The sequence below is a fragment of the Episyrphus balteatus genome, chromosome 2 (assembly GCF_945859705.1).
Source record: "Episyrphus balteatus chromosome 2, idEpiBalt1.1, whole genome shotgun sequence".
Lineage (NCBI taxonomy): Eukaryota > Metazoa > Arthropoda > Insecta > Diptera > Syrphidae > Episyrphus > Episyrphus balteatus.
The window spans coordinates 65,036,878-65,055,666 of record NC_079135.1 but is presented as its reverse complement, the minus strand read 5'-3'; the positions used below and the strand labels follow the sequence as shown (position 1 = coordinate 65,055,666).

The following is an 18,789-nucleotide window of genomic DNA, read 5'->3' as shown; positions in this document are numbered from 1 at the left end:
CTGTCTTTCTTTCGCCAAGTGCTTGAAAAAAATGGTATATACTATTCAAACACTAAATTATTTTATCTACAATCTTTTCCTGAGAACTTTTGATTTCTATTTTGAATTTTATTTAATACATATATCGTATTCTACGCAAACATGTTAAGATGGTGAATAAAATCATTGTTTTTTATATTCGGTTTATTCACAAACAAGCGACAAAGTCTTATTGTTTGTTTACATTAGAAAAAGTCTACTAAGGATTAACCGACGTAAAAAATCAGACCGTTTATTTAACAATGTAATTATTCGTTTATTTCTGAATACAATTTAGTACCGAATCAAGGATATAAACTAAAGTATCTTTAGCACGAAAAGTATCAAACGTTAGAGTAAAGGAGTTAAAAAGTAACGAATAATTAGCAAAATGTACTCATTTCGTAGGTGAACATACAATTATACATTATGCACATAAATTAATAGTCCTTCATGGCTCAATGAATAGAAAATATTTCATTTTGACGTAAATACTTTATGGCAAATGTCGTCCGAAGCTGCTAAATTCACTTTTTCTCAACCGTAAACTAAAAGTTAATGTAATATTTTGAAAGAAAAAAAAAATGCAAGTGCAAACCGTCCTTTCGACTTACTTAGTATAAAAACATAATTAATAATTTCCTATAACATATATGATAGAAATATTTATTTTATTACTAATAGTTTAAACTCTGCCATACACTACGGCAACACTTAACTCCCTCAAAGCAACAGCAGGAAACCAATTTTTCCAACACTAATGCAAAATAAACAATACTACCATTGCCGGTAAGCACTTATAAATATAAAAAATAAATAATAAAAACAGTCACTCATACGCCCCAGTAGCATCGTATCTTATCACACAATTTTGAGAGAGTTAAAGAAAATGAGAGAGCGAAAGAGAGTAAAATTCTGAAATTCTCATTTCGTAGGTGCGCCAAAAGTCATGCACTGAACAAACTTGAAGTTGTTATAGCTGAGAGTGAGAAAAACCGCTTTTAGATACATAGATGCCAGACCAGAGAGAAAAGTTTTTACCACTAGGAGAAGATTAGGTGATGGTGGGCGGTTAGGGATTTGTTTTGTTGGTGCTTGCTTGAATGTGGAAGTTTTTTTTTTTTTGTTTCTTTAGCCAAAAGGCACGTAGCACGTTAAGGGCAGTGTTGCCAATGACAATGGAACAAGTGTAGGTTCTCTCGTTCATATTCCGCACATCATCCGCACAAACATACGGAACTCAACGAAAGTGATACCATACCTACCTTTTTCACACTCAATTCCACTAAAATGAAGCTCAAGTGTCGTTTTTTGTTGTTGTTGTATTTTTGCAGACAGCCAGGAAGTAGTGGAGAAAAAACCTTCGTTATAATGATTGTATCTATGAGTAAGTCATACACAGCACAACACGTACATATTATATAGCTCACACTTTGACTCGTCATAAAGTGTTGTGCTCTGGTGGTGTCACACATAGAAATACCTCTACCCTATAAACGGGACTGTTATAGAACTTTTCCATCGACTTTTAGTGCGCAATTTGCATTCAAAGCAAACGTTCGGAACTAAAAGATACGCAATTTGTTTAAACAAAATAAAATAAATACGAGCGAATATAGTTTTTGATGGAAAGCATAATTATATATACTAAATGACGTGACATACTACGCAGTATCTAAAGTGATATAAAGTAATTAGATTTTTTCCAAGGCTTTGGTCAATCGGTAAAACTCAAGCTTGGGCTGGACAGACATATGGTTCCACAGTGCTCGAATAATACAATATTTTCAAATATATGAAGAAGTTGTGGAACAGTCTGCATGTTTGAAAGATTTTTTTTTTAATTTGATTTTTTTTTTGTTTGTTTTGATGGTTAATGCAAGCAGTGAAGAGGTATAAGAACCTACCTTCGTGTCTTCTCTATTTGTCCACCCATCTCATGTATAGCTGTCATTCTTATATAGCTGGTTGAAGGACTACAACAACGACTTTTCGGATGAGGTGGATAGAGGTGAAGAGATTGCGAAAGAGAGTGTGGAGAATATCTCTAGAATTCTCTAGAATTTTCCATCAAACGGAAGTGAAAATTCCTTCATTTTTTGTCCTTTAAGTCCTTTTAAAATGATTGTGTCTGTGTGCATGAGTAAGTGAGATGAAAAGAAAAATCCTCAAATGAAAAAAAGAGACAATTTTTTTAGTTAAATCAAACCAACCTACCTACTATAGATTTCATTGGAATAAAATATAAGGATACAAAAAAACACAAAAACAACAACGATCCTATGACAAACGCACACGTGGATTACCGTGCATTAAATTTAAGGATTATCAAGCAACACAAACTTTTTTCCAAAAAGATTTTGTAAACAAAACATTTGCATATATGTTTCTCGGTACGTTTATTTGTTTTATTTATTTTTTCTTTAAAATTTTAAACATCGTTTTGCCAACTTACATACATAACATAACCAGGAGTATGTTGAATGTGACAAAATATTAATCAATAAGGATTCATCTACCCCAGCATCCTTGTTGATGGGGTTGACCTAAAAAGCACTCTTCAAACATCAACCTAAAATCAAACCATGCACATCCGTTTGCCGGAAAACCCAAAATAAGGAACCATACCCTCGACAAGGTTTTGCATATGTGCGTATATGGTGGATAGATAACCTATGCCTAGCAGCATGACCGCCAGATGGGGAGGAAAATTATATCGAAAATTTGCATTGTGCTGTATCTGGCTGTTGGTGACGTAACTTGAGAGTGGTTCTATTGTTCGAAGGTTTTTTGTCGTTTTCATCAAAGAAAATAATTCATACTTGTGTTAACAGACTGAAATGCGCTTAACAGCACCGGTTGCTTATAGATCTCCATCACGTAATAAATCTTTTCAGTGTATTTGTTTTTATTTTTTTTTTATCTCAAGTAGATTGAAATTTCGGATGAAATGAAATTTTGTTTTTTTTTCTCCTGTTGTTTTTTCGGATTTATTCCCGATTTTGTCCCATTTTCATCATAGAAGACGTAATAAATTAATCAAGGCACCAAAATCCAGACGTATATTCCAGACCATAAATATTCTATAAAAAATACAGGAATTGAAGAGTACAACACAAATTGTTTGTTAATTATCCAAAATAGCCTTGTTCCGAAATATTACACTTACAATGTCTATCCCAAATAATGGTTCTGGCCTTTCTCGCAGCGAATTGTCTTTGAACGGTATTTTCAGTTTTGTAAAGTTTGATTGAAACCATATTGAAACCATATCCGCCAATTTTTCGTTGGCGCAAAAAACGTGAATTAATCAAATAGGGTTAAATTTTAAGTTTCATTTTTTGTATGTTTCCCTACCTACTTGCAGTTAGGCTGCTGTTTTCCGTCAATTCCATTATAATCTTTGAACAACAACAACATCTTGAATGTGCTACCACCAACCGTTTATGGCTAGAGTAACAGCACTGTTTCCCGGATGCCGATCCGATCATCAGACTCCTTTATTCCATTTTTACGTGGTGCTTAGTCTAGTAATTTTTTGATGTTTTTTGTTTTGTCTTTAGCCAGAAATTTATTAAAAATGACAGACTTGTGACATTTAATTCGTAAAGCACATAAACTTCAGTTACTATGAAGTCCAGTTCATTCGAGTCCACTGCCAAATAAGAAAAAAAACACCCTTGAGATGAGCTGCTGATAGAATCAACCACGTAAACAAACTATACGACACCTGAAGCTGAAGCTCAAAATCCGTGTCACTACAAGAAGCTGCCAACTTAGCAACAACGTATTTGAAACCCCCCGGCCTTCACACTGGCTTATTGATCATTTAGATCAATTGTGAAATAAACCGAATTATATTGGCATTTATTCGGGGAAAACTGGCCCCCGTCTTTTCAAGTGGCCCAATTTAGCATCTGCTCCCAAAGACAAATTAGCTTTGTGGCCTATTTATGGAATACGATGTCGATCGATTTTGAAGGCGAATTTGAAGTTTTGTATTATTGTTTTCGCTTTCGACCGTATCGTTTATGTTTTTAACTTTCTGCACACAAAAATTAAAATTGAATACATTATAAAGAAAAGAAGTCCTCGTCTCCAAAGACAAAACAAATCTAATGAAACCAGCTGTCATTTGGTTGGAAAATTCGAAATATTTGCTTTCGAATTCCATATTTAATTTATTTGATGCGAGTCGAAAAGGAGATATCGAATCTTAAACGATCGACTTCGTATTCCATAATCAGGCCACTGGTTATTATTTTTCAAGCGGAATTTCAAACAACTCCGGTTATTTGTTTTCCCTGTAGCTCGAGATACAGGCAGGCACACACACAAACATACAGACAGATAGTAAGAATTGCAAGATCCACTTTTTTCGTATTCTCTATCACGTTAAAATTTCTCAGTTGAAGTGATAGGTGTAAAAGTAGAGTTTTTGTTGCTAAATTCATGTCTTTTTCGGACAAGGACCCCGCAGTGTCGTCTTTGTGTAACTTTTAAGCATTTTTATAAACTACTAGAAAAAACTCACCCGCTTCGCAGAACGTTTTTCCTAATTTTTTTTTTATTTTTATGTGACTCCCTTCCTCTCCCGGATTCAACGTGAAATTTTCATGTCAACCGTCATTTCCTTTGATTTTTTAGGTTATTTTCTAATTTTATATATTGTTTTCCGGATTGTACCGGGAGACTAGGCAGTTGAAATAGATAAATAAATAAATAAATAAATAACTAAATAAAATAAATAATATGATATTGGGGTGAATTGATTTAATAAACGGTACCGTCAACGCCCGCAAATATCAATATGTGTGTCACTGCTAGTGTCATGGAGCTGTCATGTGCAAACAGTAGTTTTTTTTACAATCAATAACTTTTTTACAGATCCCATGGTCATTTTTACGTCACCAAGGCAAAACGTTGACTTTTGAAAACCAAATTCTAACTGAACACTTTCTTTGATGGAACACTTTTTGCAATTTTTTTTTGTCTCTGAAACAGGTCTGATAAAAATAGCGACCAAACTTAATTTAACAAATTGATCAAAACAGGATTTTACTTATTTTGCGTTTAGTATCTTATCGAGTTTAAATTATCGAAAGTTTTAAAAGTTTTTGTAATCCTATGGATTTGTGACAAATTTCAAGTACAATTACAAAAAATTATTGATTAAAGCTCTTTTCCAAAGTGGTTTTAATCTTCAATTAAATTGATCAACTATTAAAACAGCTAAAGTGTCTTCGAGTATGCTTTGAAAATGCAATCCAATTCCAGAATGGTTATCATATTATCTCTAGATAAACCATGAATTTTACTCCAAACAATTTCCCAACCAAACCCTCGATTAAATTGAGATTCTATTTTTAGAAAAAAAAACTCCAACTGCAACAATGCTCTCGAATAGTTTTGAAGTATGCTTGGAACAACACTTTGCAACGTCCGTCCGTCCAATAGTTCATTCTCCCAGCACTCGTGCATTGTGCTCTTTGACAACTTTTATGCGACCTAGGTCAGCGCTATAGCTAAGAGTAGACGTTATATCGTGGATTTTAGTTTGAGGTTGGTGGTTTACTTAATACAATAGCTGGATATAGTCATGATGATAGTGCGAGTGTCCGTCCCTTCATTAGAAGATTTGCAGAAACAAACAACAAAAAATATAGAGCTGGTGGCAGTAATATTTACTTCTATATTTTACTTTAGTTTTTATAGATTAAGAATTTCTGGTCTAATTGGATTTAAGTTTAATTAACTAAGATTATTGGTTGTGTTATAAGCAAGCACGTGCACTTCTTATATTCAGTTTACTTACTTAGGTATAAACTCGCAGTTAAGTATTTTGGACTTTAAAAATTTTGGATGTTGTTTTTTGTCCGACTTAATAGTCTAAGATATCTCCTAGGACGACCTACCCTTATCGTTATACAAGTTGAGATTTATATTTTGTAGGGCATATCGAATATATTAAAACTGCATACTTTATTTATTAATACCTCAAAAATCTGGATTTAATGACAAAAAACGATTTATTAGACCTTCAGACATTGCAAAAACTCTAGCAAAAACGTCTGGCTTTCTAATTTTTAGCTCTGATCTTTTTTCAAGAGTAATCTTTTTGTGTGTTTTATTATACAATTGTTAAGTTTATTTTAAGTTGGTGGACAAAAAATATTTTTTGATTTCTTTTTGATATGTTTGATCCTGAAAAATAATATTTTGCGTTGGTTAGTCAGAAAATGAAAAGCGGACTTGTGCGGCGGGCGGGCGGTTTAAGTGAAAGTTGTGTTAATTTATTGTTAATGCTTCCATGAAGTGAAAGATAAGGCAAACTAGAGTAATCCAAAAGTTAACTTTGTAAGAGCAACTCAAGGTTTGAAATTGATTGATGCTACATACTGCATTTAGAATGTATATTCCTTTATAAAATTTGTTCTCTAATTTCGTATTTTCGAATTGTTGCTTTTTTTGCGTTGAAACAACAACTTAATTTTTTTTTGTTAAATGATAAAAGCCATACAAACTTCAACAAACGATGTCCATTCGAGTGCATTTTCGTGTTGATTTCCATTATATGTCGCTAACACACTGGTGCCGTGTGTCGCGGGGGAATGAAATCCGATTCCCTCCCTTAAGACGAGGTCAAAGTATTATTAGCTTTTTTTTTTGTATAAAATTGGGTCAACGAGGTAGTGGATGCATACAAATGCATTTTATCAATGCTAGAGCAGTATAGTTACATAAATAGAAAGAGACAAAATATAGGTGAAACAAGAGGAAACATTCGCATGCAACGACGACGTTTGTGTTCCTGTCGGTTCAAGGCGAATTGGATCGATACGGGAATGCGTAACTTAAGGACGATACCACCATCATCAGGGAAAGCTATAGGGGGAGCACCTGTATGATTTGGTTTCGACGGGCACTAACACAGGACATACGGACGGACATTGTGTGGTGGTGAAGATTATAATTTATTCAGTTCTGTGTGTGCAACATCATCACTTGGTCAGCTCTTTGATATTGTAATGTGTATTTAAAAGTGTAGGTATGGTGGACGTATAGCTATGTCAACAAGCAGTACAAAGCTTTGTTTTAAAGTTTTTAATTACAATATTGAAAGCAAATAAAGAGAATGAATGAATAGTAGGGTGGTCCAATTTTTTGGTTTTTACATTTCAGTTGTTCCCCACTCAAAAATTGGTTGCGTATGTGTTTTGTATTACTCACGTGAAATTTCAGCTTTTTAGGTGAAGTGTAAGTGGGCGCTCAACAGGCTCAAAGTTTTTGCTCAGATGCTGTTTTAGCTAGGTGCTCATGCCTAGTAAATTACTTTTTTTTAAATTTATCCAGTGAATTAAGTTTAGCGTGGTCAAGTTTTTCATGAAATGTTTTTTCTTTCATCAAAAACACTAGTTAAGTGATGTTTTCACAGATTTTTTTTTTTTGTTCTTTTAAATTCGTCTGTAAGTATTTTTTGCTTAAAGTTAAAATAAAACTGAATTAATCAATGAAATATGAATGACTCAAAACCAAAGAAACATGAAAATCATTAACTTGGTTGCCGGAAGCATGCGTGCTTATCATATTTAAGCCTGATTCCAACTCTAAGCCAAGTCCTATTACGATATAATCAGATATAAAGGGTAACAAAGTCTAATATTTCAAAGCTGATGAGCGCCCTCTTCCTTTTACTTTTGAGAGCTAAAACTGTTAGCATTATGTTGGTATAGATGTCTGTAGCAAAATAATGGGTGGGGAAGTAATGAATTATATGGTTTATTTTTTTGTCTTATAACGTGGACCACACTAATGAATAGTGTTATTTTGTTGAGTTTTTATTTTTCAAACACTCAGGAACAGAGGAAAAAAGCTTTGTATTGTTGTGAATAGAATATAAAGGGCTTATTGAATCGCATTGTTTTAGATTAGAAAAACACTTCAATGTTTGCCTGCGTTTGTCCATGTTTGAAATCATGTATTCCTTCACTTAGAACAAATATAAGTTTTTGCGACTTTTTATTAAAGAATAGGAGGTGGCTATGGCACAGAGAAATAGGCTTTTGACTGTATAGCCGGCACCGTGGGTTCGAGTCGAAAAGATGGCTCAGAAGTTTTTCTAAAACGCCACCTTAACTGAAGCCATTTGTGCGATGACATGAAACAATTTTTTAACCCAAATTTCAACGCAATTTACACACGATCTTAAATTTTAAATAGCATAATTGTAACGGTTCCATCTTTTCACACTCATTTTTACTTATGAAAAGACTGCTAAAGTCATTGTTATATTTCTGCACTCTAAAATTTGTTAGCAGATAAATACTTAATTTCTGGAAAGTGAGTTTCTCTATTTTCAAGAGAGTCCGAGTAAAAATGAAAATTAAATTTTACAAAAATAATCTTTTTTTTGACCGCGAAGAACAGCCGAACTACAGCTGTTTGTCGGAAAAATTCGAACGCACTCTGGGTGCGACTGTGGTTCGGCGAAATTGTAATTTTTGAACATGGCTGTGCTTCGTCGGTGGTTCGGCTAACAAGAATCATCATGTTGCGGCTCTCAAAAGAGTCAGTTTACATTCCTGATAAGCCCTGGTTGACAAAAAATTCAGAAATAGCGTGGATATTTGCTATAACTTTTCTGATCCAAAAGCATTATTTTGCAACCTCAATGTTTATATAAAGCCACCAAGAAGATAGAAGCCTATAGGTCCTTGTATCAATTTTGTTACCACAACCAGCAATTTAGTTACGATATTTCTTAATCTACATATTTTTTTTTAAATTTTTTCTAAGAATTTAATCTCATTTAATCTCCAACATTTTTGGAGTCTAGTTACAACAGAGGTCTTGGAAAAATAAGGAAAAATTAAATGGCATTGGTAAAAAGTATTTGATTAAGAAATAAGACAAGGACTCATTACTAAAAGCCTTTTTAAGGAATCTCACTGAATAGAAACACTTTAGCTCACACAGAAAGACAAAGCAGGGAAAGAACCGACAGCAGAAAAAATATAATATGACAGCAGCTTTTATTTCTGTGATCTATCGGGAATCAATTCAATGAGCAGACACAAATCTGTTGTTTTTTGGAAAAGTGGGAATTTTGTAAAAAAAAAAGCTCAGCATTTCTTAATATTGGAAAACGTCAAGGATATCCATAGGTATGTCCTTGTCAAGGAAAAAATGTCAAGGAGTCCTTGACATTTTTTCAATAATAAGCAAAATCAGAGAGTGCCTCCTGTCTATATTTTAGTCATTTGTTTCTTTTCCTCGGTAATGATGAAACTTGTGATGAAAATGAATATCATGTTAATTTAACTACTTTTATTAGTTTTCATTGAAAACTTGTTATTTATTCTTTATTTTTCTTTTATTTTCAGGTAAGTTAAAAATTAAAACGTAATATCGTGCAGGGTAAGTTGAATCGCATTGCTACAAACGTCTTTAGCGGACCACTTATTCTAAGGAAATGTTGCCACCTTGATTTCTATCGAATGCAGAAGCACATAGCAAATTGACATTCTGTATATTTTAGCTTCAAGAAAGTAATACTGGGGTCGAATTACGGCATACGATTACGATCATACGTGAACGTTTTCACTATTACTGTCTTTATTTAATCAGTAGAAAAAGATAGAGACATAAAGCATCAATACGTTGTTGAAGTATGATCGTAATTGTATGGACCCCTGGTCCTAAGTTTTCTTATTTAAGAAATAGTAGACGGGTTGCAAAAACAAAAGCAAGAAATTTTCATTCTTTTCTTTGACCGTCGTTTTTCAAACAAACAAGACTTTTCTTTTGAAAATAAAAAAAAAAAATTCTTGATAAATTTTATAAATACCAGTACACACCTAAATTTCTAAATTAATTTCCCAGCACTATTCAGAACTTACTCTAGGGTCTATTTTAAAGCCACTACAGACCAAAAATTAATTACTGTCTCAAAATAAGTAACCATGAAATTGCTTAAAATGCACAAAAAAAATAATTTTCAAGGAAATTTTTTTTCAGCCTTGTTAGGGCTTTAAAGAAGCTAAACGATAAGTGGGTTTTGGGATGGTGTGCTGAAGAAGGTTCTTATATTTTGTGAAGAGATGTGCCTCTCTTATTTTGGTTCTATACAAATAGACATAAAAACATATAGGTATAGATTTTTCTTCCTACTAACACTTATGCACATCAGAAAAAAAATACAATATAAGCAAAAAATAAAAAAAATTACTCGAAAAGGATATGCAATGTATATACATTAGGGAGCATTTTCTGGCAAAATTCCAAAATCTATATACTACCTACAAAAAACATGACGAAAAACAAGTAATGGAAAGCACTGAGTTCGTGTTTCGTAACGAATTTACTTTCTTAAATTGGAAGAAATGAGAACGAATATATGTATGTACATATGTGTACGAACCCATATAAAAAAACAAGATTCAACCAACATATACATAGGCACATATATTTTGAATAATTTTTGCCGGTGGTGGTACTTCTTTCTCCATCGACGTATTTATAAACATTTTAAGGATTCTTGCATCATTTGCATTTTGCTGTAAAATCATGCTGTTTGTTTTTTTTTTTTTCAGATTAGGATATGATCTCCACTGAGGTATCAAAATGCTCTTGAGTTGTTGTACATTTTTGTTCACTGTTTTTAGGAACCCTCGTTCCGGATATGAGTTGTTTGACCTCAAAACACGTCATTAGCCTTATAATTTCGGAACTTTTATGAAATATTTTTTTTTAATGTTCGTTAGTCAGCATTCTTTGATGGACCTTCCTTTGAAATTGGATAGTTTTTTTGTTGTGAATATTGTTTTTTTGTTGTCAGGAAAAGAAATTACCTGAATAATGAATTAATTTCGGAAGTAATGTCTCATATCAACGATATTAATTCAGCAAATTTACTTTAAAAATAAGTTTTTACCGTAAATCGGTTTAATGTAGTCCGATACCTATTGTTTTTTTTTTATTAACTTTTTTGTTTTTTGACAAACCGGAATTTTAGGAAATAAATATTTGTGTGAACCTGTTTTTTTGTTTTCAAATCTTTTGTTTGAATCCTATTGATTCTATTCTATTGAAATACTGTCTACTTTTACTTGCTCTATGGGGCAGACGGCGTATGCCATGCTTATTTACGAATTGTTAGAATATAGCATTAAGAAATTATGTAAATAAAGTCAATCTTAATCTAAATCTAAAAAAATCTATTGGGCAAGTAGAAGTATTGGTTTCGTGTCAAAAAATAATTTGAGGTCTTAATCGAAACCAACATTACGATTATTTGGTATCAAATTACTCCAAAACGGCTGTAACGATTTTTATTAAACTTTGCAGACGTAATTCTCATAAAAGTAAAAAAAAAAATGTTGCCCTAAATGCAGCTCTTCCGCAACATCAAAAAAATTTCTTTAAAACTTATATAGAACCAGCTCTTAAAATGTACAAGTAAACTAACATAAAACTGCTTTGAACTGCACAAGTTCGTGCGACCCAATCCTGCATTTTATTTCTTTTTAACTAATTATAGTCAGGTTAACGAAGGCTTTGCAATTGATGTCCTCAGAAACTCTCCGATTTTGATGGTTTTTTTTTCTCAAATTTTTGTTTTATTATTTATGTGTATAATTACTTAAATTTCTCAAAATAAGAAATAACTAGAAAAAACGATTATGTATTTTTAACCCGGAAGGGTTAAATAAAAATATCGCCCGGACATCTATCACATTTTGTAAGGCTTTTCACAATGATTACGAAAAGGGTATCCAAAAATGTCATTCACCCTCAAAATCTGGATTTAGGTAAGGATAACACACGGTTTTTGAAACTTCATTCTCTGAACCAAAAAATATTGAGATTCAAACAAAAACACTTTGAATCAAAGTAAAAGCCTTAATGCGAAAATTATTGAATTAAAGGGTGATGTGCATAAATAATAGTAAATGCTTTTACTTGAAAAATTGTAAAGTATAAACGATTTTATCTACATTTTGTGCAAATCAAACCTAGTTTATACTTATTTTGAAAGAAACTGGGGGTTGATCCTGCTATATCTGGGTTGACAAGCGAGTGCTTTACAATCACGCTATCTCACTATTGTTGTTTTCCACATTTTGTCCACGATATCAACAAACTAAAAGACACTAAATTTAGTAAACATTTAAAAGTTATCGAAATCAAAAGTTGTATTCGGCATTTGAAAATTGACTAATCAATTTAATCCATTTTTGTACCCAAAGGTTCGAATTTCTATGTGGGTTAGTTTTTTTTCTCACCCAATTTGACCGATTTTTAGAAAATGTCTAGAGTACATAATTACACTGGTCAACAAAATTGAACTTTTTTTTGCCACAAGAACCAAGATATACTTTTCTAGGTTTTTGATGTGCTGAACTCGAATCTGAAGTTAGAAAAATTTGATTGGCCTCCGTTTTTGAAACATTACCGTTATAATATGCTAAAAAACGTAATTTTGGCTGTTTTCGAGCTTCTGTTTTTCTGTGGGGTAATTCATTAAAACAATTTTGTAACATTGATTATAAGAATCAGATATTCTTCTTTCAAAAACTGTTCAAATTTTCCCGATATCTCTCTTATTGCTCGAGATATCTTTAGTTTCAGTAAATAAACCAAAGAGAAACAAAATTTAATCTAAAGATTAAGTCACTGGTCATACAATTTTTGCCACAAGAACCAAAATATAGTTTTCTAGAGGTTATTGGGCTGCTGAGCTCGAATCCGCAATCAAAAAAATTCTATTAGCCTCCGTTGTTGAAATATAACCATTATAAAAAAACCTTTTTTTCATTTAATAACGGTAATATTTAAAAGCGGAGGCTAATAGATAGGCTGATTGCAGATTCGAATTCAGCAACCCAAAAACCTCTAGAAAAGTATATTTTGGTTCTTGTGGCAAAAAAAGTTTAATTTGGTTGGCACGTGCTGTTTCTGAGTCAAAGACCAATACCTAAATTTTTAATATCTCGGGCAGTAAAAGAGATATCGGGAAAATTTAAACAGTTTTTGAAAGAAGAATAACTATCCTTATAATTAAGCTTACAAATTTGTTTATAATGAATTACCCCACATTAAAACATAACCTCGAAAACAGCCAAAATGACGTTTTTTGGCATTTTCTAACGGTAATGTTTCAAAAACGGAGGCCAATCAAAATTTTCTGACTTCAGATTCGAATTCAGCACATCAAAAACCTATAGAAAAGCATATTTTGGTTTTTGTGGCAAAAACCTTATTGATCAGTGTTATAGTTATAAAATGTAAATTCATAATAATAGTTCAAGTTCAAGTAGATTCTTAAAATTTTGAACATTTCATTTCTAATCTTTAATCTAACAGCCCAATACTAATCTTGTCAATTAAATGAATAATGAAGAATAAATATAATATTTTGTAAACCAATTGTTTTAAATTTCTTTGAAAACTCTTTGAAAACAAACGAACATTTTACAAAACAAACAAATAGTAAATTCTCCCCTTTAAGATCCTCACTTTTATTGCAAGCAAATAAAAAACATTCAAAGAAATGGCCCTGAAAAAGGCCAAGGCTTTTGTTTAATAAAACACCATTCAGAATGTTCATCATTCTTATTGTTATGCTGAAAGAAAAAAGTAAAATTAAAATGTTCTTTACTTAAACAGAATTGAAAAAGTATTAAACTTTTTAGTTAATTAGACAACTTTTGTTAATATAATTAATTGACCTTAAAGTCAATTATTGCTTTGTAAAAGATTTTTTTCTGAAATCACAAATACTTTTTCGATTGTTTGTTTTTTTTTTAAATCTCTTAAAGTTTATTTAACCCTTTGACGACCTGGCGAACCATGTTTTTTAGAGAATTCAAAAACAAAGAGATGGGGGGGAAAATAACTAATTACTTAAATAAGTTTTGAATATATTTTTTAACTCAGGTCCTAAATTTCGAGCCCATATTCTTTATTTCTGGTTATTTCAAAGTGAGAGTTTGTTTGATGTGAGTTTTTAATAGATTTTAAATTTTTGTGAATGTCAGACAACAGGCAATAAAAAGAAGTCCTCAGAAACAGTTTCGATTTCGATAATCAAGGGGCACGGTAGTGCCCAGCCAAGTTCTCTAGCAACTTTGGCACTACACCCTTATTTACAGGAAACAACTCAGGCCATTTTCGACCCCCCTCTAACTGACTGACTGACTCACTCACTCACTCACTGACAGATCATCAAAATTATGGAGAACTTCCCGTTAACGTAGAAACTTGAAATTTTACACGGTGATAGGGCTTGAAAATTTGAGATTTTCAATTCAGGGGGCGTGGCATCCGCCCATTTCCGCTGAATTATCATCAAATATTATAGAGCACTTCTGATTATCGCAGAATCTTGAAATTTGGTAGAATGGTAGAGATGGTAGTTTATACAAAGGAAAAAATTTAAAATTTGAGAATTTCAGCCAGGGGGCGTGGCATCCTCCCATTTCCGCTGAATTTTCATTAAATATAATAGAGCACTTCTGATTATCGTAGAATCTTGAAATTTGGTAGAATGGTAGAGATGGTAGTTTATACAAAGGAAAAAATTTAAAGTTTGAGAAGTTCAGCCAGGGGGCGTAGCAACCGCCCATTTTCACTGAATTTTCATCAAATATAGAGATTTTCAATTCTACAGCCATACCTTGCAAAAAGTAGTGAAATCACAACAAAAACATTACTGTTAAAAAAGGAGCCAAGTTCTCCTATGTTGAAATTATGCTGGCACAAAAAGTACTGAGATGTAAAAGTGTACCAAGTTCTAAAGTTTTGGTTCAAATTCGTATCAATAAAATTTTTGATTGTTTACTTGGCAATTTTTGAAATAACTTTAAAATTGTCAAGAGAACAATCAAAATTTTATTGATACGAATTTGAACCAAAACTTTAGAACTTGGTACACTTTTACATCTCAGTACTTTTTGTGCCAGCATAATTTCAACATAGGAGAACTTGGCTCCTTTTTTAACAGTAATGTTTTTGTTGTGATTCTTTTTTCTAAATGTTTCTTGTTTATTTTTATTATAATCAGAAACCTTTGAATGGCAACCTTTAGTTATTTATTAAATATAGATTTAACAAAAATCATATTGCACATTTATTTGGGCGGGACGATAAAATTCACTCTTATTCAGGTAATACATCCTTTCTGAAAGACATTGTAACAGCTTCTTAAAAAAAAAAAAAAAACAAATAAAAATCCGTTCAACCATAATATCTACTTTCAAGAAAAAGTATTGCTTTTACTATGTATACATAAAACTAGTTCTTAACTAGCTTTTAAGAGTTACATATATTAAACACCGTATAACCAATAAAACAATTTCGATGGTCAGAAACTGTTAAAAAATTAGTCGAATTGTTTGATTAATTGAAAGGGAATTAAAAAAATCATTTTTATTAAATTAAAAAAAGTAACGCATACGCCACAGTGACCCTGTATATTGAACCACAAAGAGTAGATTAATTTACTGACTAATTAAAGAAACAAGTTAACTTATTTTGACAAAAAATTATAGGTACTATTAAAATGGATTGCTAGCTTACGTTCAGATTAGGTAGAAATGGCTTAAAAAAAAAACGACTGATACACTTGTCCCACTTATTACTTCGTTGTGATACCCTGATTTTGCAAGAAACCTCCTCACTAATTAAACCAGTTGGAGCTTTTAATAAAGCTGTAAAATGTTATAAATGGAATGTATATAAATCGAATGTTGTGTCGGAGGCATTAAGTTCTTGTATCGCATAATGTTATAATAAATAATTATTATTATAATAATAATTTATTGTGTGTACCCAATATTTCATGTACAAACTAAATCATAAAACAAAATAGGAATTCTTTAATTAACTTTACTGGAAACATTTTCTAGAACCAACCTTTGAGACACAGATGATGTGCGACACAGGGTATGACAGAAACTACTTTTAAATTAATGTTTGTTTTGATGCACCACAAGCAAAAGAAAATATTCACAAACATATATGAAGGATCCCGGGTAAAAACGGCACATGTCCGCTTTAAGTCAAAAATAAACCAATGATGAGGTGTTTTAGTATTTACTGAGAATTATCTGATGGCATCTTAACTTTTAGAAAATAAATTTGAGTCCTGTAAAAAAAAAAATTAATATTATGATGTTTCTTTAGCACTTAGTTGTATGGAAAACAAAATTTTAAATTGCGTTTTTCTCGGAATGAGTTGGAATGCACCCTTCAAATGTATACCGTTTCCAATAATTTCAAATTTTTGAAAATTATTGGGAGTCGAAGTCGTGGAAATTTTGAAATGAAAAGAATACGAAGTAGGCTTTCGCATAAATATTCAGCATTATGTTAAAATTTCAAGTTAATCCATCAGCTACTATTCGTGACATAAACAAACTTAGACTGTATTTTTGAGGGGCCTGTATTTTAAATGTTAATATTTCTCGAGGCTCTACACTCCAGATAAAACATTTTTCAAGTTTTCATTCAATTTAAAGATTCATATTGTTATTTTAGAAAAAAAAAGAATCCACTCACAAAATAGGTATGATAAAAAATTTCTTGGTAAAAGTTCTGGTAATAACAGAAAAAGTTTTCTTAAATATTTTTCATCCATCAAGTGACACAAAGCTTCCCCCAACCCTAGTGTATATACGAATTTCACACTACATTTTACTTAACAGAATACCAACCAACAAAGTGTAGCCAAAATGCTTTTCTTTTCAACAATCTTTTGCGAAAACAAGAATAAATTAAACCACAGCCTAATTAGTTCGTAAAACTTTATTTACTTCCATTGAATTGTTTATCTTTTGAAAGTCTTTCAGAGTTAAACTTGGTTAATGTTTTCACTAAAGGTGGCTGGGGGGGCTGCAAAAATAAAATGTGTAAGAAAAAAAAAAAAATAAATAAAGCTCATTCTACACATTTTACCTGCATATGTGGAGCTGATGTGATGTGCACACGCTGCCTCCATTATACATAATTTTATTGCAACCAAGTCCCACGCCTCAAATTGTGGAATCCTTGATGCTTTTATTCACACCCACTTAAAAACAAAACAAGAAAAAAAGAAAATAATATAAAACCACTAAGGAGGTGTTGACGGTTAAAGAATCCCTTAACTGAAGAAGGTTGAAAAAAAGCACACTGACGACAGTCCTCAGCTTTAAATTTAGAGGCCGAATGTAAAATAGCTCTAATTAGCATTTATTCAGGGTTTAAAATCAGGCATACAGAGTTTCATTTCACAGCATTGAAAGGCTGATATGAAGATTGTAATGTAGGTGTGTATTTCTCTTGCTACAACCCTTCATTCAATATCATGAATATGTGGCATTTAAAATCGTCGGACTACTTGACCGATATGCCAATTAAAAATCAACCCTTGCTTTATCGAACGTACAAAAAGATAGAACCCTAATTCTGAAGCCGCTTAATTATCGCATGGATATCATGTTAACCTTTTTGACTTAACGAACGTTGTGGACAGTGAATGATGGTAATGTGGTGGTGGCATTGATGGCGAATCCTCTGACATAACTTCATCCCTAATGCTAAATAAACTTTGATAGAATCGGTGATGGCAAAACCTTCAGGGCGAGTGTGTGACTGACAGATGTGTGTCGCATAAGTGTGGAAATATGCGAGTTTTCATTTGAATTTTCACGGTACTTAAGTGATAACTGTCACAACTACAATTTTCTATACAAAGAGCTGTTGAGAAATTCTTTGTCAGAGATAACGATGATGACAATTTTTAGCTTCAGGAGTGTGGACATGACAAAAAAAATAGGTAGATACCTGTCGTTTTTTTTTTTTTGTGCGAAAAGGTAGGAAATCATTCATATGTGTCACAATGCTCTGTGTATACAGTTGGGCTAGGGTATATGATACATATAAACAAGGTTTTTCTTTTGGTTTTTGTATAGGAAATAAATAAAGGCAGAATCTGTATATTTGGATAATTAATTGGTGCGATAGAATTATTTATTTAGGCAAAGTTTTTATTAAATTAAAAAAAAAAATGTTCCCTTGATGCATTGTCAAAATTAGTTGTTATAATTTAATTGTTTACATCCTGAAAAAATTTTCAGAATTTTTGTTTCTTTTTTTTTTACGGATATTCTTGTTCTTCACCCCTTTTCTTCACAGCTTCCAGATGTGAATCAGTTTTTGTTCGTGCCCTTACCATATCTGTTATAATTCATACTAAAACACTTATACGACTTAGAAAAAAAAATGCATGCCTTAAATAATATCACAACAAAAACATTGCTGTTAAAAAAGGAGCCAAGTTCTCCTATGTTGAAATTATGCTGGCACAAAAAGTACTGAGATGTAAAAGTGTACCAAGTTCTAAAGTTTGGGTTCAAATTCGTATCAATAAAATTTTGATTGTTCTCTTGACAATTTTTCTTTTAATTACCGATTTTTAAAGTTATTTCAAAAATTGCCAAGTAAACAATCAAAATTTTATTGATACGAATTTGAACCCAAACTTTAGAACTTGGTACACTTTTACATCTCAGTACTTTTTGTGATAGCATAATTTCAACATAGGAGAACTTGGCTCCTTTTTTAACAGCAATGTTTTTGTTGTGATTTCACTACTTTTTGCAAGGTATGGCTGTAGAATTGAAAATCTCTATACTTGATGAAAATTCAGTGAAAATGGGCGGTTGCCACGCCCCCTGGCTGAAATTCTCAAACTTTAAATTTTTTCCTTTGTATAAACTACCATCTCGA

General features: G+C 32.0%; 1 protein-coding gene and 1 long non-coding RNA gene across 4 annotated transcripts in view; one reads left to right on the top strand and one right to left on the bottom strand.

Annotated features, from left to right (window-relative positions):
- Positions 1–18,789, top strand: part of LOC129911055 (uncharacterized) — a 221,712-nt gene that overhangs the window by 56,062 nt on the left and 146,861 nt on the right. The gene's annotated exons all lie outside the window — the stretch shown is intronic.
- LOC129911074 (uncharacterized) lies at positions 10,591–11,058 on the bottom strand. Its single transcript, XR_008771596.1, has 2 exons — positions 10,869–11,058; positions 10,591–10,804 (listed from the first exon to the last, which is right to left on the bottom strand). It is a non-coding gene; the product is annotated as an uncharacterized LOC129911074 (long non-coding RNA).